The 26666-nt window shown below is 40.2% G+C and overlaps 1 protein-coding gene across 4 annotated transcripts in view; it reads left to right on the forward strand.

Annotated features, from left to right (window-relative positions):
* The window catches only part of LOC149196840 (ent-kaurene synthase CPS/KS, chloroplastic-like), a 133928-nt gene that overhangs the window by 13937 nt on the left and 93325 nt on the right, over nucleotides 1-26666 (forward strand). Inside the window, exon 2 of one of the 4 annotated variants that reach the window (XM_089405665.1) lies at nucleotides 19536-19650. The exons of the other annotated variants lie outside the window; for them this stretch is intronic. The gene's annotated coding sequence lies outside the window, so the exon portion shown is untranslated. The remainder of the gene's footprint in view (nucleotides 1-19535; nucleotides 19651-26666) is intronic. 4 annotated transcript variants of the gene reach the window in all.

Raw genomic sequence — 26666 nt, forward strand, 5'->3', positions numbered from 1 at the left:
ATGTGGCCTAGGGCTGCCCTTTCTCATCCCCTACGTCATTCACCTATCTGTCACATGCCACCATCTTTTGAAGCATGTACCTTGAATATATTATCCCCTTTAGAAGTAGAAACCACCTAATAGGATACTTGGTTAACCCCATTTGGAGTTTAGGAGACATTGGCACATCACGAAGCCCATTATGGAAGAACAGGCCATTATGAAGTCCCCACATGTGGTCCATGGTTGGTAAGGTCATTTACTCGATTTCCCTAATGAATTGTTGTACTGGAAGTCTAGGGGATGCATTGGATCTTATGCAGGATTGCAGATGGTCTCCATCTTGGGTTTGGTCTCCCTATACGGGGTCTTAATCCTCCAGAGGGCTACATTGGCACATGTAGGGTGTGTGTTGAGAGCCATGGGCCTCCACAACAGTAGACAACACTCCATGGATTCCCGAGGATGGTCAAAGATGCTCGAGTCTCGAGATACTCCCATTGGATGAGGAAGATGCACTTGGTTCATCTTTGCCTAGCAGGTCCCACAGATGTACCATTCACTTGGCAACTGAACTAGGACTTGTAGGACGATGTGGCATCCCCTATACCATCATCATAGCCCTTGCAGATGATCTATAGGCATCTTCGACTCATTTGGAGTCTCATGAGGTTATTGTTGTGCTCCCACACCCATTGGGAACACCACAAGTTTTTTGTTTGGAGAACAAGAGGCCAACCCCTTGTCCATCACTTTTGAGGGTCCTATTCTTCATTATGGCACCTATGGACCTCATCAGGCCTCTTGGAGGGCCCTATGACATGTATTATTCATCATCTAACCTCTTAAGAGGCTTATTCTTTCATTTGTGAGCTAGTTTGGCAGGATTGTCACCAAAAGTTAGATTATTAGCACATTATTTTATTTTGGGGGCTTATGTAGGACAAAGAGACTAATTCGAACTCCTCATTAGTGTTTAAACACAAGTGAGATGAGTGAATTTGCTCATCATCACTTTGGATTGGATGTCTTCTCTCTCTTGAGAATTTCACACCTTTTCTTTGAAGATGAATTGGAGATTTATGGATGAATTTTGATGTGTGGATTTGGTTTATCTTATCTTGGAGCTTCGCTATTGTCAAATTGTGGATGGTTGAATATGTTTTATTACATGTAAGTACATTCTTTTAATGCTATTCTTGTTTTACTTTGTCATATACATTGGATTGGGATTTTATCTATTTTAGGGCTAATTGCAGCATGCATTTACTGCTTAAATTGTGGAATTTTGTCTATAGCATCTCTCAATGTATGGGCCATGTAAATTGAATGAAATCTCCTAGGGATAATTCTATCATCGAATTTATCTTGATAAGCCATCACCTTTTGCACATCGAAGTATGAAAGCTGCAAGATTGCTGCTCTTTGACCTATAAGGCTAGTGAAGTAATGTTGAGGCCTCCTTGACTAAGAACCAAAGGTCCTCATTCATTTTTATCATAGACTTCATTCTCCCAAGACTATGGCACTGATCTACCAAGAGGTGGTCACCTAAAATCAATTCCTTTCACCTTTTCCTAGGTCTAGCCAAGTTGGGTCACCTAGGGCATCATTTTCCCGACAAGATTGCCCTCCAAAAAGTTCAATCTCCTAGTCTCTCCTGTGTTGGTGTTTCCTCAAGGCCTCCTCCAATTTTGAAGCCATTTTAACTGTGGAGTTATGAGAAAAGCTAAGCCCTAACTCCGAGATCAAACTTTGCCCTAGTATCCCCAAGGCTAGTGCCTCATAGGATCAATTCAACACCTTTAAGTGAATATTATTTCTTTGATCCTTCCCCCTTCCTTGTCTAGGTTAAGAACATCATTGGTTGCTAAACTCTTACCTCCTAACCTAGGTTGGGTCCACTTGGTCCCATGTGGTCCCATTCCTTTGAAAAGACAATTCTTCAAGAACCATCTGGGATATCAATTTCAACGAGGATTTTGGATTGGGAAACTCTTTCACAAGTCATATTCCCTAAACCTAACCCTCAAATCCTCCCATCCTTCTCCTAGAAGACATTGTACCTTGCTTAGAAATCAAGCAAGCTTTAGCCTTCAAACTCTTTTGGAAAGGAATTATTTGGGTCACTCCATATCCACTTATTAGTTTATCCTTCATTAGTGACTCCATAATATACTGGGTCTCCTCCCATCGTTGAAAGTCCGTAAAGAGTAGGGAGCCTTAGATGAGGTGATAGTGGGCTAAGTCTCCATTTGTTTCCCTTGGTCTAACATTTGTCCTTTAGGGATCCCCTTTAGGTCCCCTGCTAGATTGAGTGGTAACATTTTGGCGTCGTTGCCGGGGACAAGAAACGTGTGTTTTGTTCCCCATACGACACATTGACATATCATTATTGGCGACTCCATTGGAAGAACGAAGCCCTAGTTCTTCATTGAATTCTAAGGTCGATGCTTATAGGGTGAAGCAAGCATTTTTCTAGACATGTTTAAAATCACCCTGGCGAATCCTACATATTTTTCATGTATACCTCAAATAGGTTGTCTTTCTTTGATAAATTTCCTGCTTTGGACATTGCTAGCATCCCTGGGCACATCCTAATCTTGTGCGGGAAGGATGGTACGTGGGGTGCTTGTGTTTGATGGTGATCCACTCTCCGTAATTGATCATGTGGAAAGATTTAATACACATGCTTCAAGAGAGAAGGTTGTTCACCAAGATGTCCTTATGTTATTGTTTGTGGGATCTCTCGGTGGTCAAAACTCATGGCTGCATGATCATGAACCTAGGAGTATCTCATCTATTGAAGAGTTTGTTGATGGCTTTCTTAGACAATTTCAAGTACGCCCTACGTTAAGCATCCAAGAGGAAGCCTTCATTGAGCATCATCAAGACATTAAGAATCTAGGTAATGAGCAAGAAGACAAGTCCTCCTTGGGTCCGCATGATGAGAAGGATGAGTTTGAGAACACGTGTTGGGAAGAATGAGCCTATGGAAGGTGAAGTCGAGACTAACCTTACCTTTCTTAAGGCCATTACTTCTGATGATTCTCCTTTTGAGAACCTTGAGGAAGTTGACCCCATTAACCCCTTGAAAGATGACATTGAAGATTACTTCCACATTGAAAAGGAGAAATGGGAAATTGTTGGTCCTCAATTTGATGGTGCTCCCATTTACGGCACAAACAAGGAGGATGAGGATGAGATTGGTCTTCCCTTCCCCTCAGACACTATTTATGATGGCATAACCATTGATACCCTTGGGAAGGAGAATCTTCTTTTGCCTTTGCATTAAGAGGGGTAGTTGGAAGTGATTAATTTTCCTTTTAAGAGAGACCCAATCTTTGATACTAAGGAAATTGATAAGGCTCCCACTTCTCTTGAGTATGATTCTATGTTCAAATCACTTGAGCCTTTAGATAATGATTTTGGGAAAGCAAAACCCGTTGAATACAATACTTCTTTCTTCCTTTTAACTATTGGTCATCATCTTGGGTCTTCATCAAGTGATTCCCTCACCCCTGGTCATATGATCTCAAGTAACTGTGAGCCCTTCCCCCTCTCAAGTATAGTGTCAAGGAAAAGCCCTTCATTGATTATACTTTTCCTCCTTGGATGCACCATCAGGGTTTTGATTACTCCATAGTCTCCCCTCCAGTGTAATCATCATGTGCAATCTACTTCTGTTTCTCGATCTCGTTGGCCTCCCTTTCCTGCTAATCATAACCCAATGAAGGCCATAAGCCATGATGTAAATAATAAGGACAATGGTGAAAGTGATATGCCGGAGGTCGCCATCCATCGAAATTTTATGAGCTTGGTTGTTGACATCTCTAAATTTTGGTTGTAGGAGAAGATCTCATTGACTAGATTACATCCTCTTCTTACCTCTTCTCACATGATCATCCATATGTGGGCATCATATTTTCCCACCTCCCACCTATAGCATCCTCCATGTGCTTGGGTTTGCATTCGCTTTGGGACTTGCTACATGAGTAATCATATAGGCAAGCATATTTATATTGACTTGATGATATGTTGGTTGCATTGGATTTATGATTACACTTAATAATAGCTTCATCATATGCATGTTAGGGTAGGATGCATTGCATGCTCATTTTCACATTAGAATTAACGTCATATGATATTTCTCATGGTAGATAGATGCATATTTGCATATTTTATTTTCTGTTGATTTTATGGCCTAACATATAGCATGTGCGATCATGAGACACTGTGAAAGCATGTTGCCCCGTGTTTTTCATCTATCATATGTGCAGGTGATAGGTCTACGGTAACCAAGAGATTGTTGGAGTCCTCGTAATCTTCTGTTGAGTAGCTTCGCCCTCTTCTTCGAGAGATCACGTCCTAGTTGGAGCCAGATGTTACGCACCATTTTGTGGGTGATATCCCTAGGAGAATTTTTTTTCTCCAAGATGGTCCTCAACCGGCAGCCAACAACCCCTTGTAGCCACCAGCTAGCTCATTGTGCCATTTCTTCGTCACTTGATCTAGCCATGTGGTCCCTCACCCATCTGCCATGATCATATGTTTGAAGGTGTGCCTCTCGAACCTAAAGGTATGCCTTGTCATTTGGTAATTGAGTATTGTACTTTGCTTATCATGAACACTTCTGGGCATGGATCAATGGGGGGATTTGACAAAAATAATGGGCTAGGTCTGTGCTCTTGTCCCCTAGACCCCTTTTGGATATTAACCTTGGACTCTAGTCTCGTGGGATCTCTTTTACTGACCATTTGGCTTTAGGGATGGTATTTCACGGGAAACCTCGATTTTGGTTATGTGGTCCCACTCCCTTATCCACTTATATTACCCCCTTTCCACTCATTATTACCCCATTCATCATTTCTCCCACCTGGGTTCACATTCCTCCATTGGGTCCACATAAGGTTAGCTCGCCCCTTCCCCTTGCCGGCACCTTGGGTCAGACTTGTAATGATGCCATGGAGGTTGATGCAGCTAAAAAGAAAGATAAAAGCATATTTGGCCACATTCAACAGGGAATGTACCACAAAATGAAAAAGATGACCGAGATAAACACATTTAGCACGTGGGAAAAAGCCAATACGTGAGCTCTACCCCATCATCATGGCCATCACCCTGGTTCCTACAGGTTCTATGAACTTCCCTCATCATATAGGAACCCATGATTGTCCTAACCCTTGGTGGGCAATGAACGCCCTACCATTAAAGAGGGGTATTCATTACTATATCTTGTGCATCATGCTCTTACCCTTTCAGCCTTGAGCAGTTAATCAAAGAAAATCATACAAAGGCAAAAGGCATATAAAGAAGGGTGGCAAAAACAAGGCCGGGGCACCTCATGTACCACGATTGCTCCCTCCTCTATATTATAAACCCAAGTTTGGGCTTCCCTTTTATTAGCTATCCTTGTACCCAGCATGTGACCCAAGGCTACCCCTTCTCATCCCTTACTTCATTCACCTATTTGTCACATGCCACCACCTTTTGAAGGATGCACCTTGAATATATTATCCCCTTTAGAAGTAGAAACCACCTAATAGGATACTTGATTAACCCCATTTGGAGTTTAGGAAACATTGGCATATCCCGAAGCCCATTATGGAAGGGCATGCCATTATGAAGTCTCTACATGTGGTCCATGGTTGGTAAGGTCATTTACTCGATTTCCCTAATGACTTGTTGCACTAGAAGGCTAGGGGACGCATTGGATCTTATGCAGGATTGCAGATGGTCTCCATCTTGGGTTTGGTCTCCCTATACGGGGTCCTAATCCTCCAGAGGGCTACATTGGTACATGTAGGTTGTGTGTTGAGAGCCATGGGCCTGCACATCAGTAGACAACACTCCATGGATTCCTGAGGATTGTGAGAGATGCTCGAGATACTCCCATTGGACGAGGAAGATGCACTTGGTTCATCTTTGCCTAGCTGACCCCACAGATGTACCATGCACTTGGTAGCTGACCCAGGACTTGTAGGACAATGTGACATCCTCTACATCATCATCAGAGCCCTTGCAGATGATCTATAAACATATTCGACTCATTTGGAGACCAATGAGGTTATTGTTGTGCCCCCACACCCATGGGGAGCACCACAGGTTTTTTATTTGGAGAACAAGGGGCCAACCCCTTGTCCATCACTTTTGAGGGTCCTATTCTTCATTATGGCACCTATGGACCTCATCAGGCCTCTTGGAGGGCCCTACGACATGTATTATTCATCATCTGACCTCTTAAGAGGCTTATTCTTTCATTTGTGAGCTAGTTTGGTGGGCTTGTCACCAAAAGTTAGATTATTAGCACATTATTTTATTTTTGGGGCTTATGTAGGCCAAGGAGACAAATTTGAACTCCAGATTAGTGTATAAATACAAGTGAGATGAGTTCATTTGCTCATCATCACTTTGGATTGGGTCTCTTCTCTCTCTTGAGAATTTCGCACCTTTTATTGGAAGATGAATTGGAGCTTTATGGATGAATTTTGAGGTGTGGATTTGGTTCATCTTATCTTGGAGCTTCTCTATTGTCAAATTGTGGATGGTTGGATATGTTCTATTACATGTAAGTACATGATTTTAATGCTATTCTTGTTTTACTTTGTCATATACATTGGATTGAGATTTTCGCTATTTTTAGGGCTAATTGCTGCATGCATTTACTGCTTAAATTGTGGAATTTTGTCTCTATATAGCATCTCTCAATGTATGAGCCATGTAATTTGAATGAAATCTCCTAGGGATAATTCTATCAACGAATTTATCTTGATAAGCCATCACCTTTTGCACATCGAAGTATAAAAGCTGCAAGATTGCTTCTCTTTGACCTAGAAGGCTAGCAAAGTAGTGTTGAGGCCTCCTTGACTAAGAACCAAAGGTACTCATTCATATTTATCATAGACTCCATTCTCCCAAGACTAAGGCACTGATCTACCAAGAGGTGGTCACCTAAAATCAATTCCTTTCACCTTTTCCTAGGTCTAGCCAAGTTGGGTCACCTAGGGCATCATTTTCCTGACAAGATAGTCCTCCAAAAAGTTCAATCTCCTAGCCTCTCTTGCGTTGGTGTCTCCTCAAGGCCTCCTCCAATTTTGAAGCCATTCCGATGGTGGAGTTGTGAGAAAATCCAAGCCCTAGCTCCGAGATCAAACTTTGCCCTAGTATCCCCAAGGCTAGTGCCTCATAAGATCAATTCAACACCTTTAAGTGAATATTCTCTCTTTGATCCTTTCCCTTTCCTTGTCTAGGTTAAGAACATCATTGGTTGCTAAACTCTTACGGTCTTACCTCCTAACCTAGGCTGGGTCCATTTGGTCCTGTGTAGTCCCCTTCCTTTGAAAAGAAAATTCTTCAAGAACCATCCGGGATACCAATTTCAACAAAGATTTTAGGGATTGGGAAACTCTTTCACAAGTCATATTCCCTAAACCTAACCCTCAAATTCTCCCGTCCTTCTCCTAGAATACATTGTACCTTGCTTAGAAAGAAAGCAAGCTTTATCCTTCAAACTCTTCTGGAAAGGAATTACCCAGTGTCTGAAGAGGAAGAAGGACAAGAAGGAGAAGCAGGAGCAAGCAGTAGCATTGGTAGAGATCGGCGATTTGTCTTCCAGGTTGGAGGATGAATTCGCTTTATATGCATCTATACCTCCAGGAGAGAGGTGGGGAGACATTGAACTCTAGACCCCAGAGTTGTAGAGATTTGGGCAGGGTCCATAGAGGAGCCGCAACAGTTGCAAATTACTCCTCATGTGGATCATTACCCTTGCTACAGGGGCCCATAGTGTTCAGTAACAAATGGAACAGTGTCAATATGTGTTAAAATTGGCAACTAGGGCCAAATTCCACTTTGGACAACTCATTTGATGGAGATGATTATTGCATTGAATTCGTCTTTTCGAGAGGACCAAAATCGACCTAAATATCATCAAATTTGGACAAGGGGAAATATGTTTTTGAGGTCAAGCCCACACATTTGCAAATTGTTAAGGTTGGCCGCATCATCATGTAGGCTCATGAAGCCCAATGGACATGTCCCTTGACCCCCAACGACTTGTATAAATAAGAGAGACCTCCAACCTTATTTGGCACTTCATCAACTCATCTTCTTCTTCTCTCTCCTCATTTGATTGGTTCGTACAACTTATTGGGCAACTCTTCTTCTCACACGTGTGGCTAGGAAAGAGGACGAATTATAGGGCCAAATTTCAGGATCTATTGCAGGGTTTGACCAACGTTGACCAGGGTTGTTTTTACCTCCTTTGATTGCGTTTTTCATGCCAATTTTTTTTGTTTTTGTTTTGGAGGGCCACATTAATTGGCACAAAAACCTAGGTTTTCAGGGCATGTTGATTGGGGTGACTGGAGGCTTGAAGTGCAAAGTTTGACCAAGTTTGGTTGCTGTTTTAATGATTGTTTTGGGCTAACATTGACCAGAAAAGAAGGCCGAGTTTGACTGAGCTACATTGTGGACTGTTCGCTGTTGTGTTGACCAATGTTGACTTTTTGGTTAGGGAAGAATTTGATTGTTGTTGACTACAGATTTGACAGGGCTATTTTGAATTTGATTTGGCAAGTGAATTTTGACTTTTGTACTCCCTCTCTTTGCTGAACATTTGATATAATAATAAGAAGAATTGATCAAAGGGTTTTCCGCATGTTGGGGTTTTTCCTGGCATTCGCCAAATTTGGTGTCCTCTTGTCTTGGCTTGTCTTCTGCATTTTATAGCTTATGTTCTATCTACAGTTACTGTCAATGTGTTTAGTGGTGAATGTGATCGCTATTGGAAACTAAATTGGAAATTGTCATTGGGTTGCTACAAGGACATGGACGTAATTGTGCTAAGCCTATAACATACCATTGTTAACTAAAATTAACATGGGATCAGAGCCCAGGTGAAGACAAAGCCCAAGCAAGAGAGAGAAAAACAATCACTGAGAAAGATTTGCTGGAGAGGACTATGGACAAGTCTCCATGGCATCTACATCTTACTTCAAGACCTAGGACAAGCTGAATGACAAATCTGACTATCATGCATGGAATATGAATTTGGACTTGACTTTGGAGGAGCATGAAGTATTGGACTATGTACAGGGAAAAGTGGTGGAGACTCCTTCAAATTCACCTCCTGGTAAGACGAAGTATAGAAAAGGTGAGGTCAAAGCGATGAAAATTTTGATTGACTCTATTCAAAAGCATTTGGTTGTATATATTTCTGATTTGGGAACTTCGAAGGAGATATGTGATAAGTTGGGATGTTCAAACTTGCATTATTGATAATATCGGTATTTGCAAAATATTGGCGAGGGTCCATAAAACGTCTTATCGGCAATATTGGCGAAAATATCGGCAAGCATAAAAAATGCATAATATATTCATTTTTTTTTCCAGATTTTTAAACATATAAAGCAATAACAACATGAAATAAACACATTGGCACATAAATATGAAGAAAGCACTGATATATATGATGTAAAATAAAAATGATACATCAAAGGCAATACCAAATCTTGTTGATCCTTGATAATTGTCCAATCAAGGACTCAAATGTGGAGAACCAATACAAAATAACATCACATATATAAAAGTATCTTATCATCATGAGTTATATGTAACAAAACAAATAAAACTAGCAACTATCTATCTGAAATCAATGCCCTCTCCCCCTTTTACGGGAAAACATGATGGGTTGTTTGCCAGGCTTGCCCCTAGCAGTAGAAGGCCCTACCCCTGCACCTAATGTCAAATAATGAGTGCTAGGTATGGAGTTGTGTTCTCCTATATCTATATCATATGGTGTTGATGTTGATGCTCCTACAATCTCCTCCTCCTCCTCCTCCTGCTCCTCCTCGTGCTGCTCCTTCCCCGAGTCCTCCTCCTCTTGTTGCCCCTATTCTAATGGATCATCTAGCTCTAACCATTAAGGTGACTCCTCCAAGATGGGCACCTCAGACTCCACCCTCCATTGAGACAATACATCAATATTGTCTAAGGAAATGGCATTTGGATCCATTGGTGCTTCTATTTGCTTCACTCGAAGTCGGATATTGTAATGCATGTACACTAAATCATTGAGGCTTGAGAACTCCAACCTGTAAGAGTGTTAAAAAAACTAACGAGTCTTGAGTCCTTGACACTTGAGGGTCATAAATTAAAATCTTGAAATTACAATAAATATAATTGCTCAACTGAAGGCTGAAGCTCAAAGTTATACCTGTTGCGCTTTTTTGAGTGTATTTTCTCAAATACACTCCAATTGCGCTCACACCCTGAAGAGATACATGTTTAACTCAGGATTCTTATGGCCAATTTCTGCAAATTTGTTGCCCTTGCACCATAGCTTCGCCACCAAATATTTACAACAAAATAAAGAAATAAAAAAGTCAAAAAATTAAAACATAATTAAACTTTAAATAAAAGTTACATAAGTGAATTTTAAAAATCTAGAATTATAAATAAGTAAAGTGTAAATTGAAAATTCTAATGAGTGATGACTTGTAACTTACGTGGCATGAAGAGGGTCCGTTCCCTAAAAGCATCATCAAAGCCAAATAGGCCAACACAATCCCAATAAAACTGTCTCGCGATTGATTTTGCTACGAAGCTCAGGATCAAGTACCATCCTCTGAATACAGGAATGAAGCCCTTCCATCACCTCGCCATCAAAATCAAAGGCGCATTTGTATGGAAATGCGGGGTTGAGGAAGAGTGTTGTTGCATGAATGGGTCGATGAAGCATCCATGTCCACCGATTATCAATCACATCTCATAACATCATATGCCTATCAAGCCCAACAGAACCCTTGTCCGCATAATAAGAACGAATGGCCTCCTTGGCCCTATCCTTGGCCTCATACAAATAAGCCATTGTAGGCTTGTTCCCATCTACCAATCTCAGAACCTTTATTATAGGTTCACTAACCGAGCACACTTCTTCTACTCCCTGCCAAAATGTGTTAGTTTACACCATTTTTGCAATGGCTCTCCCGTCCTGTCTCCTAATATATCTAAAATCACACCACTCATTAGAAACAAACATTTTCTTCAACTCAAACTGGCGTCGACGTGATTGCAGGACGCCGCAACTCCTTGTTTCTAGTGTTTCTCCTCATGAGGCTAAGAACAAAAGCGTGGTTATAAATAAACTTGGGGACGCTCCTAGCCATATCAATCACCTCCTTGATGAAGGAGAGTTTCCCCATATCCTCAAGAAGCAAATCGATACAATGTGTTGCAGACAGAGTCCATAACAATGTGCGGTGCCTCTCCATAAGCACCCTGTGGACATACACATAATTAACTACATTATCTGTTATGACTTGCACCACATTTTGCACACCAATCTCCCGGATGAACCCATCTAACAACTCACATATCATTGCTGCATCTTTTATATGTGCTGATGCATCCACTGATTTAATAAACATGGTACCTTTAGGACAATGTACCAAGAAATTTAGAAGGGTCTTACCCTTCCTATCTGTCCAACCATCAGACATCACTGTGCATCTAGACACTTCCATGTTTGTTTCAACTCCGCCAATCTAGAGTTGATGTCCTGCTTTTTTGCTTGAAGGATTGGCCCCCACAACTCCTCATATGTAGCACTTTTGTACCCTGGGCCCACAACAACAATAGCATCACACATTGGCTGCCAAAATGGATTGGTTTTGGTGATGCTGAGAGGTAAGTCGCTCCAAAAAAGACACCTCCCCATAACTCTATTTGCTTTTTGTTTCTCCCTTTTTTCAACAATTGATTTTATGGAAGGTTGTGCTCCATGTCCTATTCGTAGAACAAAAATTGATGACCTCGCACTTGCAACAACATTAGCACTAGCAGTAGCAGGGGCCATTGTGGAGCCCCTCCCACTATACTCAGCCTCAAAATCAGAAGAAGATATCCAAAAAGATATACGACACGTTCAACCTTGTTTCTTTCTGCCTCTTCCTTCTTTCTGTGTTTTTCATCAATTGCTTCAAGAGCTTTTTGTATAAGCTTCGCACTAGAAACTGTACAAAGCCCAACATCATGTCCAGGGAGTCTAGCTAGATGGTATTTCAATCACGTAACCCCTCCTGTCATCTTGGTCCCACACAATTTGCATGATAGATATGCCTGATTTGTCCCACCATCAGGCTCCCCATACTCCCAAAATGGGTCCAAGGCTTTTGGCATATTTGTAGTGAGCTAATTCAAACCTAGGGCACCAAAAAAACAAAAAATTGGCATTAATGATTAAAGTTTAAACACCCATACACAAAAAATAATAAGTAATAACCACCTCATTTTAAAAAATAAATTTTTTGCTACATTATTTGCAATGTGAATTCAATGAAAAATGGCAATAAGAGGGTGCATAAGAAAGTTAAAAAAAGAAATGGAGTTTGCTGTCCAAATATGGAGAAAACCCTTGCATTGGCTCATGGGCATGAAAATCATAGCAAATGGAAAAAAAGAAGAAGCAAAATGTTGGTAGGCAAAGAGGCAAGCAAGCATAACCTTAAATCTATGAAAAAATTCATTAACATAGGGGTTTTTAAGAACATGCCTGTTAATGGAAGACATGAAGTTTGTCTCAATGTTCTTCAATCTTTGATCCACAAAAATTCTTAGTTGGTGGTGATAATGGCTGTTTGATCCTCAATCCCTCCTTGACAACCACCATAAAGCTCTTCCCCTTCCTTCTCCAACACTCAGAAACCGAAATGAGGAAAAAAAAAGAGAAATTTCCCTTTTCTAGCCACGGCCCAACCTGCCCGGCAATATTTCCTATCGTTGCGTGATTTTTTGCCTAGATATCGACGATTTCTTGGAAATATCATGATATTTTCTCGGCAACATTTCGGCTCGCCGAAAATATCACGATATTTCCGAAAATCGCCGATATCTCGGTGATATTATCATCATTGGTTCAAAGTGAACAATGCAAATCAAATCCTCTTTCTCAAAAACAAGTTGAGGGACATCAAGATGGATAAAGGGGAGTCTATCCAATCCTACTTCATGAGATTAAATCAAATTAAGAATGACTTACTATCTATTGGAGAAGTTATTGCTGATAGAGAGCTTACTCTCATTGCACGTGGGTTGTGAAACAAGAATTAGAGATGTTGTTGGATGTAAACTTTATATACCCCATCTCAGACAACCAGTGGGTCTCCGCATTAGTAGTCATTCCTAAGAAAAAAGGGAAATGGAGAATTTGTGTGACTATAGAGAGCTCAACAAGGCTACCTAGAAGGACCATTTTCTCCTTCCCTTCATAGATAAAGTCCTTGATACTTTAGCCGGGAGGAAGTTTTTTTCCTTCCTAGATGGTTTCAGTGGCTATAATCAAATTTTGATTACTTCGGAAGATCAAGATAAAACTACATTTACCTGCCCCTGGGGTACATTCGCATACAAAGTTTTACCTTTTGGATTATGTAACGCTCCAACTACGTTCCAAAGAGCAATTTTGAGTATTTTTTTTGATCTGATTAATGAAGGACTTGAATTCTATATGGATGACTTCACTCCATACAGTGATGAATTTGACCAAGCTTTAACAAATTTGGAAAAAGTGCTTAGACAATGTATTGAAACCAGATTATGTTTAAGCCACGAAAAATGTCATATGATGATGACTGAAGGTGTAGTTTTAGGACATTATATTTCTGCTGCAGGAATTCAAGTGGATCTGGTGAAAATTGAGGTAATCCTTAAATTACCTACACCCTGCACACAAATTGAGGTACGTAGTTTCCTTGGTTATGCAGGATATTACCGCAAATTTATAGATCATTTTTAAAAAATAGCTGCACCTTTGTATACTTTAACAAGCAATATTGAATTCGAATGGACTGATAAATGTGATATTGCCTTTGCAGATCTTAAGAAACTGGTTTCAACAACGCCAATGTTAAGAAGACCAAACTGGGAGTTCCGTGGGACATGGTGCCTAGACCTAAGGACAAGTTCGTGGTCACGTCAAAATGGATTTACAAAAGTAAACATGGAGCTGATGAAAGCGCTAAAAAATATAAGGCCAGGTTCATTGCTCGTGGCTTTTATCAAAAGGAAGGAGTGGACTATGACGAAATATTTGCACTAGTTGCCCACTATACCACTATATGATCTTTCATTAATCTCGCTGCCAATCAAGGATGGAGCCTACATCAAATGGATGTCAAGACTGCTTTATTGCATGGCTCACTTGAGGAGGAATTCTACTTGGAACAACATCAGGAGTTCAAAGTACAAGATTGAAGGACACATGTATGCAGGTTGAAGAAAGCTCTCTATGGGTTGAAGCAAGCCCCTAGGGCTTGGTACGAAAGGATTGACAATTATCTTGTGAAGTTGGGATTTACAAGGAGCTATGCTGATCCTAACCTATACTTCAAGGTTGAAAAGGACATACCTCTCATTTTGGTCCTTTATGTTGATGATCTCTTTTTGACAGGTGCAAACCCTCTCATTTATCAATGCAAGAGTTGACTTCTGAATTCAAGATGAAGGACCTAGGATTGATGCACTACTTCCTAGGCTTGGAGGTTTGGAAAAAGCCAGGCGAAATTTTCCCTTAAGGAAAATACATTGTGAAGCTGCTGGAGAGATGTGGGATGGTGGATTGCAAGTATGTGTCTACTCCGATCGATCTCAACTTCAAGAAGCTATGTGGTAGTGCTGTTGGGCCCAAACTGGAAAAACCCTTTGGAGTATTGACAACTTGTGGGGGCCCTGATGTTCTTGGTAAACCCTTGACTGGACATATGCTTCGTTGTGAATACTTTGAGTCAATTTATGGTTGAGCATCATCACATACATTCGATTGTTGCTAAGAATCTCCTGAGATATCTCCGTGTCACAATCAACTATGGGTTGAGATACACTTCCGGGAATTTGAGGCTTCATGGATATCTTGATGCTGACTGGGTTGGCAGTGTGGTGGATAGAAAGAACACGTCAGGATGTTGCTTCTCTTTGGGGTTCGCCTCGATTTCTTGGATGAGCAGGAAGCAAAAATCAGTTGCTTTAAGCACCATTGAGGCCAAATACATTGCAGCTAGTATGGCCTGTTTTGAAGCTATACGGTTGACGAAGCTCTTCAGTGAGCTATTTGAGCACGTGCTAGATACCACTGTGATCTATTGTGACAACTAGAGTGGGATTTTCCTTCCAGAGAATCCCATGTTCCACGACCGCTCCAAGTGCATTGATATCAGGTACCACTTTATCCGGGATATGGTACAATGGGGAGAAATAAGGCTCCAACACATCAAGACTGTTGAGTATATCAATGACATTCTCACGAAGTCCTTGGAGAAGGTCAAATTCTTAACCTTTCGAGAGACACTTCGAGTTGCGGAAGGACCCTCCCATGAGGGTCCCGCTTGAGTTGGGCATTGAGCTCTAGGAGATCCTGGGGGCTTCGGGTACTTCTTGGAGCTATGTGCAACCATAGAGTGAGTGGTTCACCTTCCCCTATAGGTGCACTCTGTACGGGGTGAGTGTTTCACCTTCCCTTGTGATAACCCATGATGATTGACACGTGTGTAGGGTGAGTGGTTCACCTTTCCCTACGATTGATGACACGTGTGTAGGGTGAGTGGTTCACCTTCCCCTACGGTTGATGATATATGCATAGGATGAGTGGTTCACCTTCTCCTGCGGATGCCCCAGCATACATCCTACCCATGTAGTCCAAGACTCATGGGAAGTACCTATCATCTGGCCAATGAGTTGGGAAAAGAGGATAGGGACCATAACACTATAGATGGACGCATTGTGTACTGCCGTACTCCCTATGTCTAAGATGCATGGTGTTCAACAACTTGATTTGGGATTTGTTAGAAAATCAGAAATGCAGAAAGATTTTCTTTATAAAGATAATTACTTGTGACTTTCTTTATATTTACGTTCTTCTTTTATCTTTTAGTTCATCAAGCAATTACCAAAACAATAGCACAAAGATCACAGACACCAGATATAGTCAGATAGCTAGGGAAAAACCCCCATCTAGGGGAAAACCTAGTCAACAACTCTTCCTTAATAACTTCCTGGGATAAACCAAGACTCTTGACCTAGACATAGACTTCCTCCACACCAAATCGACCCTTTCTTCCTTCTTGCAGATGATAACTCTATAGCAACAACTTCGACCTACCAGCAACTGGCAGTAACAACAATGACATAAACTTCGACTTGAAAAAAAGACTTCGATCTCCTAGAGGAATCCACACGAGAGAGAGATAGATAGCCCAAAATTTCGATCTTGCCTTTTTCTTCCTTCTTCTCCAACTTCACACTTCTTTTAGCCTTCTTTTCCTACTTCGCACTTTTCCAGCTCTTTCTTCTGGATATCGAACTTGTGTGAGAGAGAGTGAGTGCTCCAAATGAATTTGAACTGCTCCAATATATAGGCTTTTGGTGAGGTTGAATTACCCAGTTTGAGGCCGACTTGGTGTGGAGGTGACAAATAGCTTATTTGACTCAATATTAATTCTTTTTACATGATTCAAAAGCCTAAGAAGGGCCTCATTAAATGTACAAAGACTCTAATGACTTAGTATAAATCCTAAAAGTCCTCAGTGGGGACTTTGACCTAAAACATGATGACCTAAACATGAAACCCATGCTTTAATAATTCATAATAATAATAAAATTCTTTTTCATAAGTACATTTCAGTGTGACTTAAATATAATTATGAAGATCGAACCTAGTTACATTCTTCAACACCCCCTCTTAACTAGGGAGGTATTCATACTTACATATACAAGTACATGGAAGATCTCAAAACATATGAAGTATGAAGAGTTTAGGCACCACAATGCCATGGACTAAATTCCTGACTAGAGCAATCTATCTAAGGTCCTCCAACAGTTTAGGCACTCACGGTGCCACAGACCAGATTCCTGACTAGGGCAATCTATCTCGGTGGGACTAAGATGGACTCAAGTTTTCAGCCAGTCTAGGTACCATCAAGCTTACTTGCTAACCATCAATCCAGGGATCTAGATGCATATCCGAGGTCAAAGCTCTATGACCAACGCCACCCTCCCTACTTCAAGATCTAGACATCAACACATAATTCCGACTTGATGTCCTCCCAGGCAATGTGTCTCACACACAAGGCCTCAACATATTAAATCTCTCTAACCAACTTTGAGAGATTCACCTGAACAATCACAACCCCAATTAGTAACAATCTTTCAAATGTTCATGAGTAAACACAAACCTTTGGTGTCTTCCAACTTCTTGATGCTGCCTCACAATTCATCACAGTAGGACTTCAAGGCTTTCCAAACAAATCTTGACAAAGTTTTCCTCAATCATTCAACTTCCTTTCCTACTTCACATATAGCAACCAAATCCATCTTTCCTTCTTTCAACAACACCTTAATATGCGTTCTCCAATTTCTTCTTCAAGATATCCATCATGACTATAGTATGCCCTCCCTCTCAACTTGGGAGATATACTTCTTTCTTTATCCAGACTCCCTCTTAACTTAGGGAGATCAACTTCTTTTCTACGACATCGGAGAATCTTTCATGGCTTCCATTCTTCTTATCCGAGACATCTTGCTCATTATCATTCATATAACTTCATCATACTTATCATATCAACTTTACTTACGAACATCTTCACCATCCTGAAGATTATGTACCTGCACAACCTAGATAGAAAGTACAACCAAATACATATATAGAAGCATGAACTTAACTATTTTAGAATCATACAATAATGGAAGCATTAGACATTAGACATCAAATACCTATACTTAGTTAGGTTCACAAACAACAAGAAACACATACTTTTATACTTCAACTACATGCCAGGGTTTTGTTATAAACCCTAGATTCCATCGTCAAGTCTTCGAACACCTCAATCAAGATAGCAACCTTCATTATATCTAGAGCTTCAATATTTCTTCCAGAGATATGACACACCCTACTACAATATGTTGCAAACCTTAGAAGCAATTCAAACGAATATAGTTCTACAAAGCATCCAACGATTTTGAATTCATATGTTAGACCTCTACTAGGATTTAGTGCAAGCTCCTAGATTTCATACATGAGCCATTAAGCTTCAACAATCAAAACCAATCATAGCTCAATTTCAGATTTCAACAACCTTTCATAAATCTCAGATTGACATCATATATTAGAAAATTTAACTTCCACTAAGGTTTAGCTACAAAACCCTAGAATTCACAAACACTATCATCTTAGAGTATCAAACTTCGACAAAGGCTTTGTTCCAAACCCTAGGACTTATGACCATCAACAGTAAGGTCAACACATATATCTAGGATTCCATCAACATGCACAAGCATATCATAACAACATATGTTAGTCAAACCCAATGACACAAACACATTTAGATATCTAAAAGATTTGATTAGATGGACAGACATATGCCTAGGGTTTCATTCCTAGGACATTATCTAAAATAAGGGTCTTGCTCATAAATCTTGCCAAACCTTAAAGATCTAGGGTTTCAATAGAAAACCCTAATTTATCAATACTTCAAAGTTTTGGGATTTCAGACATCACCATCTAACCCTAGAAGTTTAGGGTTTCCATGATCATACCAAAACCTCAAATATGACATCATCAAAAACTTTAAACATCTAGAATAGCATTTTCTTAGACTTTACGAATAACCCTAAGTAGGCTAGGGCTTCACACATTATCATTGACATACCTTTAAGTTAGGGTTTTATAGAGAACCTTTTTAGGGTTCCACAAGAATAACCAAAGATATGAGGAGGGTAGAGCTATCTAATGATGAATCACCCTATCAAGAATCTTTATGATTCAAAAGAGCTAGACACAATAATGTTAGTAATGTAGAATAGTTTATCAAGAATGAATATACCTTTATCATGAAGAGAGCAAAACTTATAGTCTAAGGCATACCTTTTGTTTCTTAACAAACCTTGTAATTCGAATGCTTTGTCTTGTGAGGCCTTCTTCCATAATCCTTGAGTATTCAGCAAGCCTTTCCTAAACAAGGAAAATATGAATAGAAATGTGATTAGTATTTAATGCAAACAAACTTAAATAAGTAAGTGAAACTAAAAATGAAAAGGTAATACAAGGAATAAGGTACTTATCTTTGGAAGTTGGTGAGGGCTCGCTCCAATTTCGAGGGATACTTATAACCTTATAAAAACAATTCAAAAATGTTTTTCCAAAATATGTTAAACCTACAAATACTAGAAATAAAAAATGAAACAACTAAAGCTTAGAGTAAAGGACTTAGTAGTGTAAGTCCCTTATATCTGATTCTTTGACTTTATTCTTCTTTGGAGATCCTTCTTCAGCGACATTAGCTTGGTCCCTATTCCCTTTCTTATTTTTCGGATTGTCAGGACAATCATTTTTATAGTGACCCATTTTATGACATTGGTAGCATTCTATTTTGGACATGTCTACCTTCCTTCTTGGACCTTTTGACTTCTTGAAGTTTCCTTTCTTGTGATAAGCGGAGTATGCATTTGAAACTTTCTCTTCTTCATTGTTGGTTACTAATGAGATTATCATCTCTTCTTGGCTGCAGGCATTCCATAATTGTTCGAATGAAGGAGTTTCTTTCCAACTATTGAGTCTTGAAGCAAAAACACTCCTAGTAGGTGGCAATCCCAATAATGCAGTGATCACTAGCTCTTTTTCCGGTATAATCTCATATATGGCTTGAAGGCATCTCTAATTCTAGCTATTCTTACAAAGAAGGAAGCCACAATGTCATCTTTTGTCAATTTTGTAGTCCTTAGTTCATTTTTAAGACTTGCTACTTGACCGATGTTCTTGATAGTGAACAATTTTGATAAGGCTTCATACATTTCTTAAGCATGGTCTATGTTGGAAATGTATGGGACAAGATTGTCCTTTATACCTTCTACCATTAGTGTCATAGCCAATATTTTTGACTCTCTAAACTTCACTTTATCTACATTACTAGATCCTTCGGTAGGTTTCTTCACTTTTCCTCTGACCAAATCTAGTACTTAGTTCTTTTCAAGAACGAGATCAATTATTTTCTTCCATGACCTATAATTTGATGCTACTTCTAATTTGTTCTCTCCCTTTATTGTGTTAGACATTGTCCTTGAAGGTAGTAAGCTTCTTTCCTTATATGATCCTTTGCTCAATCTTTTTTGAGGTTTCTTAGACTCCTTTCAGTAGATCCTTAAATTGCCTTTTTTTTTCTTCACCTTAGCTTTGATACCATGTTAGAAAATCAGAAAGGTAGAAATATTTTCTTTATATAGATAATTACTTGTGACTTTCTTTATCTTTATGTGCTTCTTTTATCTTTTAATTCATCAAGCAATTAGCAAAACAATAACACAAAGATCATAGACACCAGATATAGGCGGATAGCCAGGGCAAAACCCCTATCTAGGGGAAAACCCAGTCAACAACTCTTATTTAATAACTTCTTGAGATAAACCAAGACTCTTGACCTAGACACAGACTTCCTCCACACCAAGTCAACCCTTTCTTCCTTCTTGCAGATGATAGCCCTACAACAACAGTTTCTACCTAGTAGTATCTGGCAGCAACAGAAACTTCGACTTGACAAAAAGACTTTGATCTCCTAGAGGAATCCACACAAGAGAGAGATAGGTAGCCCAAAATTTCGATCTTGCCTTTTTCTTCCTTCTTCTCCAACTTCGCACTCCTTTTAGCCTTCTTTTCCTACTTCGCACTTTTCCAGCTCTTTATCTTGGATATCGAACTTGTGTGAGAGAGAGTGAGTGCTCCAAATGAATTCGAATTACTCCAATAAATAGGCTTCTGGTGAGGTAGAATTACCCAGTTTGAGGCCGACTTGGTGTGGAGGTGACAAATAGCTTATTTGACTCAATATTAATTATTTTTACATGATTCAAAAGACCAAGAAGGGTCTCATTAAATGTACAGTGACTCTAATGACCCAGTATAAATGCTAGAAGTCCTCAATGGGGACTCTGACCTAAAACATGATGACCTAAGCATGAAACCCATGCTTTAATAAGTCATAATAATAATAATAAAATTCTTTTTCATAAGTACATTTCAATGTGACTTAAATATAATTATGAAGACCGAACCTAGTTACATTCTTTAATAGGATCAAGTCCGATTGGGGTTGTACCCCTGGTTATGTGGACTGACTTTTGTTAGTGGAGAGTGGAAAGGTCTTGTGACTCACTCTTGATCAATTCTTCTTCATTATCTATATCAATGTTTAGCAGAGTAGAGACGAGATGCAAAGATGGTACGTGATGATAGGATGGCATGATGATGGATGGATTGGCAGGTGGGATTCTCCCTAGTTGAGAGGGAGTGTTAAAATTGGCAACTTGGGTCAAATTCCACTTTGGAAAACTCATTTGATGGAGATGATTATTGCATTGAATTCCTCTTTTCGAGAGGACCAAGATTGATCTAAAGATCGTCAAATTTGGACAAGGGGAAATATGTTTTTGAGGTCAAGCCTATTACTGACCACCTTTGGGTAGTGTATATGGGAGAAATATTTTTCCCTAGATGGTCCTCAGCCGGTAGTCAGCGGCCCCTTGTAGCCCCCAGATAGCTTGATGTGCCATTTTCTCTGCCACCTGAGCCAACGATGTGGTCCCTTGCCCATTTGTTATGAATGTATGTTTGAAGGTGGGCTTTCCAATCCCAAAGGTATGGCTTTTCGTTGGCATAGTTGAGTTGTTTTTTCCTTACTTGTCATGAGCACTTTTGGGCATGAATTGGTGGGGGGATTCGAAAGAAAGAGTGGGTTAGGTTTGTATTCTTGTCTCCATTGCCTGATTTCGTGGTTACCCTTGTATCCTAGTTCCGTGGGATCTCCTTTACTGGCCATTAGCTTTAGGGATGACACTACATGGAAATCCCGACTTTGGTTCCATGGTACCGGGTACCGCTTCCCGATACCACCTACATTGCTCCCTTTCCACTCATTTGAGCCCCATTCATCTTTTTTCCCATCCGGGTCCACATGTGTCCACTGGGTCCGCACAGGGTTAGCCTCCCCCTACCCTTTTTCACACCTTGGGTCGGGCCCGAAACAATGCCCCGGAGGTTGATGCAGCTAGAAAGAAAATAAAAAGCATAATTTGACCACTCTCAACAGGAAATGTACCACAAAATGCAAAAGATGGCCGGGACATACAAATTTAGCATGTGGACAAAAGCCAAACATGAGCTCTACCCCTGAACTGTGGCCATCACCCTAGTTCCTATGGGCCCTAGATGAGCCCCCTCCATCATTAAGGAACCCATGATTGTCCCAACCCCTGGTGGGCGATAAACTGCCTCACCTTAAGGGGGTATCCACTGCTACATATTACACATCATCCTCTCCATCCCCGAAGCCCTGAGCAGTTATAAAGAAAAATCAATCAATGGTAAAAGGCATATGAAGAAGGGTGGAAAAACAAAGGCCAGGGTAACTCATGTACCACGATTTGCACCCTCCTACATTCATATGCCTAGGTGTGGGCTTCCCTTATTATAGCTACCCTTGCTCCTTGACATGTGGTCTGGATGATTCCCCTGATCCCCACTCCGTTCCATTATTATATCATTTTCTACCTACCTCTTAAAGGATGTACCATGGACATGCCACCCCCTTTAGAGGTTAAAACCACCTAATAGGGTCCTTGTTTAAACGGTTTGGGGTTTTTATTTCAATTTTTGTATGGGTTTTTGGGTCTTCTCTATTTCTTTTGTGCAGGTGATAGCTCAAGGGTTTGAAGCAGAAATCAATTTTTGGGCCAATTGTTCAAGAGAAGGAGGTTGATCTAGGCCCTAGAGGGTAAGATCTAGCCTCTTCAAGCCCTATTTCCTCAACGTCCAACTGAAAGAAGAGGGCTGCTAGCCTTTGGAGGTCTTTGTAGTGTTTTCTCGCCATAATTTTGTGTTTGCAGGGTGCTGAGATCATTTGAAGGCTAGCCGTGGGCATTTTAAGGCCATTTAGGCCTAGCCGAAGCTCTTTGTGGGCATTTTACCCTAGTTGCAGCCCTTAGGGCTTTTCCCTTCATAAGTCATAGGCCTAAAAGGTCTTTGTTTTGGCAGCCTCTAGGAGTCCTATCCCTCCTAGCCGCAGCCCTATTGGTCTCTTTCTGGGGTAGCCGCAACCCTATTTGGGCATTTTTCTTATTGTTTCAGTCTTGTATTGGCTTACTTGTGGGGTTTTGCACTTGATTTTGGTACTAATATTTGTTTTGCAAGCCTAGGGTAAGTTTGGCAAGGGTTTCAAGTGTTTTCTTGTCTCATGGTATCATTGATTTATGCTATGTTGAGCTAACAATTGGTTTTGTAGGCTTCATCACTCATTGAAGGAGTTTTCAAGGGCTCAAGTCCTCTCTAGCCCATCAACCAGCCCTAGAAGCCCTAGCTGTCCTCATTAAAGGGCTGATCCATCACTTGGCTTGAGGTTTATATATCTAACATTGGTGTTGCAGGTGTTTGGAAGAGTCTAAGTGCATTCAACAAGCTCATCTAGCCATCTCATAAGTTCTTAAGGCCAAGGGTTTGCTCTCTAACCTTATCTCTTTCCTCACTGTTTTAAATCAGATCTGAGGACATCTCATAACAGTGGTAAAATCTCTGAATACACATCCTAAAACTCATTAACATAAGCCTATAATCATCACACATTTAATCTTGAGTGATAAGAAAGATTTATGTCATTATGTTTGTGGTGTTCTAAAGTGATTTTAGAGGACTATCATATGGTTTATGAGGTCTGATATATGCCTTTATAATTCTGATATAAGTCATAACAGTGATTAAAAAGGACATCTTAGAAACCTCTAAATTCATAAGAACTCATCTTGAGGCTTTGAAGCATCATTTCTCTTATCTTAAGTTATTGGCAAAGTGATTTAAGTGGGCTGCTCTAAGTTTTCTCTTCATCTTGTGGTTGAGCTAATCATTGTGGAAATATAGTGAAAGAAAAGTAATTGTTGTCTTGCTGGTCCCTCCTTGCATTTCCCATGTCTTGCATTGCATCATTGGCATAGTTTTACTCTTGTCTCCATTTGCATCTTAAGATTACATATAAGTACTCTTTGAAATTGTGCCTCATTGTTATTTTCTAAAGAAGTGAACCTAATTGCATATCTTGTTGTAAGAAGTTTGAATGATTGCTAATCCTCTTGGTATTGCATAAAAGAGCATTGTTGTCAAAGAACCTAATTCCAAAGTAGTCTATTGTTCCTAATTGCGAAAATGACATAAGATTGCTCTCGCTCATTTGTTAAAATTGGCAACTAGGGTAAAACTTCATGTGGGTCATCTTATTCATGGTTGATAATATTTTTATTAGATTCCTCTTGTCGATAGGTGTAGGATTGATATAAAGATCATCCGATTCCGATAAGTATTCATGGAGATATGAATTTATTTTGATTATGGAATTATTATCAAGCCGACCTACAACTCATGTAGGCTCAAAAGCCCAACAGTCGCATTTATTCAAACACCATGTTGTGTATAAATATAAGAGGACTTTTCCTCATTTGGACACACTCATCTCATCACATCTCTCTCTCTCTACTGCGCAGAAATGAATCTCTTCTCTATTGCGCAGAAAAGGGTCTCTCTCTCACACATGTGAAGCCGAAAGCTGTTGAACCTGAAGATGCAACTGTAGATTCAAAGTTTGACTAGCATTGACCATCAGATCTCCTCCTTAGAACTGTGCTGTAGGTCCATCTGGATCTCCTCTGAAAGCCGCAACTTTTGGTGGTGGAATGAAGTCAATCCGACGAACGGTTTGCAAGATATCGACTGCCCTAGTTTGAAGCCGGAAACTGCCGAAACTGAAGCTGCAACTGTAGAAGTAAAGATTGACCTGCGTGGACTAGAAGATCTCTTCATCTGAACTGCGCTATAGGTTCATTTGAACCTCCTCTGGAAGCCGCAACTTTTGGTGGTGGAATCAAGTCGATCGGACAGTTGGTTTGTGAGATATCGTCTGCCCTAGTTTGAAGATGAATCCGCTAATGCTGATGCTGCTGATCTAGGGTTTGCTACCGCTGATATGAATCAGATTTATTGTACTATTTCTCTCTGCTGAATTATTGAAGATAAAAGAAGATTTGATCAAAGGGTTTCCCCACACATTGTGGGGTTTGTCCCTGGCTAGCCGCCACATCTTGTGTCTCTTGTCTTGGCTTGTTTTCTGTCGATCATTTAATGTTCTATCTGCACTTTACTTTATGTACATGTGATTGCTAATATGTAGAATATAATAAGAAAAAGAAGTAAACTGTTATAAGCATAGAACATACCATAACTTAACATGGTATCAGAGCTGAGGTGAAGACAAAGCCCAAGCAAGAGCAAGAGCAATCACCGAAGAGAAGATTGGCAAAGCTATCCTAAAAGAATGATGGGGTCCTCAACACTCTTTCCTGCCGAAGACAAGCTCCGTGAGAAAGCTGACTATCACGGATGGAAGATGTCTATCGATCTAACCCTTGAGGATCAAGGAGTGTTGGATCATGTGAGAGGCAATATTGTTGAGCCTCCATCAAATGCACCTCCTGCTGCCAAGAACAAATGGAAGAACGGAGAAATTAAAGCGAAGAAGATCATCCGGGACTCTATCGACAAGCACTTGGTGGCCTACATCTCTAATCTAGACACCTCTAAGGAAATCTACGATAGACTGGTGAGTTTATTTAAAGTTAATGATGCAAATCAAGTCTTGTTTCTTAGAAATAAGTTGAAGGAAATTAAGAAAGGCAAAGATGAGAGTATGCAAGCATATTTTTTAAGGATCACCGAGATCAAGAACGATCTCCTATCTATTGGGGAAGTAATTCTTGACAAGGAAATGACACTCATGACTCTTGGAGGACTACCATCTGAATGGTATATATTCAGGACTACTCTTCTCAACAATAACGTAATTCCTGGATTTGAGGAATTAATGGCCAGATGCATTCAAGAAGAAACGAGGATGGAAGAGCAAGAAATGCCATACTTAAAGGTCATCCCTCTGCCTTTTCTTCTCATACTAAAAGAAGAAACAATTTCGGGGCTAAATTCAAAGGAAAGGCTGGACCAAAGGGTGGAAGAAAACGACGATGTTACAATTGCAATAAACGGGTCACTATGCAAGGGAGTGCCTTGATAAAAGGGACTCACACCGAGATGATGATCAAAATCCCTCTCAAGGCAATCAAAGGAATGGCAGGTCAAATGGTAGAGGTAAAAGAAGTGCCGAAAATCAAGGAAGAGGACAACCATTCAAGAAGGCAAGAAATTCCAGGTATGAATCTAACACTGTTAACAATAAGCAAGATGAATATTATCTACCAGCAGCTCTATCTACTACCGCTCTCTCGGACTCGCTGGGAAATTGTCTTATTGATAGTGGTGCCTCAAGGCACTTCACTGGTTACAAAGAAGCTCTCTATAATCTAATAGAGAAGGAAACCAACCTGGAAATTGTTCTTGGACATAATTCAAAATATCCCGTGAAAGGCGTAGGAAATGTCACTCTTCAATTGAATCAAGGTAATACCATCCACTTACAAGATGTATTATATGTACTTGATTTAAAAAAGAACCTGGTGTCCATTTCGGCAATGGAAGACAAAGGCTACAAGGTGGCCTTCAGCGATGGCAAGGTACGTGTATGGAAAAAGAATTTTAAAGATGCTTTTACTCTTGGGTT

Source organism: Pinus tabuliformis, chromosome 2_2 (genome assembly GCF_031772625.1).
Source record: "Pinus tabuliformis cultivar Carrire ecotype Pingquan chromosome 2_2, CPIR1, whole genome shotgun sequence".
NCBI classification, from domain to species: domain Eukaryota; kingdom Viridiplantae; phylum Streptophyta; class Pinopsida; order Pinales; family Pinaceae; genus Pinus; species Pinus tabuliformis.